Consider the following 2,882-nt stretch of genomic DNA (forward strand, 5'->3'; position numbering starts at 1 on the left):
GAAACTAAAAAAGTGGTTTGGGATCCAACTGGCAATATCGTGCTATGAAGTTTAGAGTTTATTTGAAGGCAACTGGAAGTCATCGACAAATTTTAACAAACCAAATTTGAGATGTCTGCTTTATCAACCTTTGCTTTATAAAGACAATTCTAAAAACAGCTTGAGGGAGGGGCGCCGGGGTGGCCCAGCTGGTTAAGCATCTGACTCTTAGTTTAGGCTCAGATCACGATTTCAGGGTCATGAGATTGAGCCCCACATTGGGGAGTCTGCTTAAGATTCTCTTTCTCTCTCCCTCTCCCTCCTCCACTATAAATAAGTTTTTTTTTTTTTTAATTTTATTTATTTATTTGAGAGAGAGAGAGCAGGGGCAGAGGGAATGGGAGAGGGAGAAGAGACTCCCTACTGAACAGGAAGCCCAATGTGGGGCTCGATCCCAGGACCAGGACGATGACCTGAGCCAAAGGCGGACACCCAACCAAAGGAGCCACCCAGGCTCTCCAATAAATAAGTCTTAAAAACAAACAAACAAACAAACAAACAAAAAACAGGCCTTCCTTTCCAGCCCCAGCCATAGCAGCCACCAAGACGTTGATGCCCAAAAAGAACCAAATTGCCATTTATAAACTCCTTTTCAAGGAGGGAGTGATGGTGGCCAAGAAGGATGTCCCCATGCCCAAATGCCCTGAGCGGGCAGACAAAACTGTGCCCAACTTCACGTCATGAAGGCCACACAATCTTCAAATCATGAGTCTACAGAAAGCAAAGAAAGTTTGCCTGGAGACATTTCTACTGGTAACTTACCAAAAATGATAGCCAGTATCTCCTGTGATTACCTCCATCTGCCCCCCGGGACTGTGCCTGCCGCTCTGCGCCGCAGCCGCCCCAAGACTGGCAGACCATGGCCCAAAGGTCTGGAGGTAGAGCAGCCTGCAAGACTCACACAAGGGGAAGCTGACAGACCCCTAGATACAAAGCGCTGCCCCCTGGTGCGGACAAGAAAGCTGAGGCCAGGGCTGGGTCAGTAACTGAGCTCCAGTTTAGAGGTGGATCTGGTTGTGGATGAGGTCAGCCACCTCAATGAAGTTGGGCATTGTTTTGTGTTGAATAAATTTGTAGCCAGAAAAAAAAAAAAAATTAAAAAAACCAAAACCAAAACAAAAACAAAAACCAGTATAAGGATCGATCTGAGGATATATGAGAATGAAGAAAGGGATGCTGGTTAGTCCAAAAGGGAGATCTGTCTGAGGGAAGCTAGTGGATATGTGAATAGAAACGAAGGGGTAGCTGGGACTGACATGAAAGAAATTCCAAAGGCAGAACCAATGGGATTTAGCGGATTGGATGGGTGGGGAAGTATAGATAGGAAATAATCTAGAATGAATCTGACGTTCTACTACTGGTCACTAGGGGCAGCTGTGATGAGCTTGGTGGTTATCAGGAAACTGAACAATGAAGTTACAGGAAGGAATGGTATTGTCAGAGACACATACACGAGAATCTTCCCATGGATGGAAAGAAAGAAGGCTGGAGGCGATTATTCTTCTTAGAAAAGAAACCGTGAAAAAAACATCTGAAAATGATGTGTAAGTAAAAGATGGTGACTTCCAATGAAAGGATATTAGTTGACCTCCATGTGCAGAAATAAGTGTTCAGTTTCCAGCATGGAAATCTTGGTTTCTGCCCAGGGGAGCCAGACTCAGAGCGGGAATGGTGGCAGGTTTCTGTGTGGTCCTGGAGACCCAGATGGGGGGGGGGGTTTAGAACAACCCTAGGGAAATGGGGGGAGAGGTATCAAAGTCAGAAGAGCTTAGACATGCATGGAGGCAGCCCAAATGGAATGACTTCCCAAGTATTCAGCCAGGCTGAATCCAGTTCAGTACTCAAAAAATTCCAACAGAGACAGCACGGTGGTAAGGTTGGTGTTGGCAGCTTTACATACAGAGCTAAGACTGTTTTATGTTCATGACATACAGTAATATTACTCTACAGCAAGACAATGACTCTTATACTGCAGGTATCCTCAGTAGTATGGGAAGCTGGGAACGGAGAGATTTTCCAATAAGGCGAAAATCAAGATGGTGCAGTTCTTTCTGCTCATCAAGCTCAGCCACTACTCCACTGGGTTCCTGGGCGTGGCCTACAGAGCCAGGCACTAAGTTACTGGAGACTTTGGACAGAAGAAGAAGGAAGGAGAGAGAGCTGAAGAGAAAAACAAGCAGGATGAGCCAAAAGGGATTGAGAGAGAACTGGCAGAAGCCCAAGACAACAGCCTACTGAAATGAGCCTGTCTTTCTCTGGAAAGGTGTGGATGAACAGAGCCTTCTGTCTTGGGTGATGCTCACCAAAACAAAAACAAAACAACAACAAAAAAAGACCCTATATATTAACAAATAAGATACTAACACTGGTATGACAAAGGAAACATGCTAAGGAATGCTCCAATCAACAGACGATGTTAGGTGGCTGGTTGGTTGATTTATTTAGAGAAGGATTGGGATGAGCAGATAGGGAGGTAGGAAGAGAATCCTTTTTCTAAGATTTTTTTTTAAACTATGTTATGTTAGTCACCATAGAGTACCTCATTAGTTTCTGATGCAGTGTTCCATGATTCATTGCTTGCATACAACGCCCAGTGCGCCATCCACTGCATGCCCTCACTTAAGACCCGTCGCCCCCAATCCTCCTTCCCTCTGAAACCCTCAGTTTGTATCGCATAGTCCAGAGTCCCTCATGGCTCATCTCCCGCTCTGAAATCTCCTTCATTTTTCCCTTCCTTCACCTAATGTCCGCCATGCTATTCCTTAAGCTCCACATATACGTGAAACCAGATGATAATTGTCTTTCTCTGCTTGACTTATTTCACTCAGCATTATCCCCTCCAG

At 45.1% G+C, this 2,882-nt stretch overlaps 1 pseudogene; it reads left to right on the forward strand.

Moving 5' to 3' along the window:
* The first annotated feature begins 570 nt into the window (after nucleotides 1-570).
* Nucleotides 571-1,081, forward strand: LOC131821990 (small ribosomal subunit protein eS10-like; annotated as a pseudogene).
* Nucleotides 1,082-2,882: the final 1,801 nt, after the last annotated feature.

This window comes from Mustela lutreola, chromosome X (assembly GCF_030435805.1).
Source record: "Mustela lutreola isolate mMusLut2 chromosome X, mMusLut2.pri, whole genome shotgun sequence".
NCBI lineage: Eukaryota > Metazoa > Chordata > Mammalia > Carnivora > Mustelidae > Mustela > Mustela lutreola.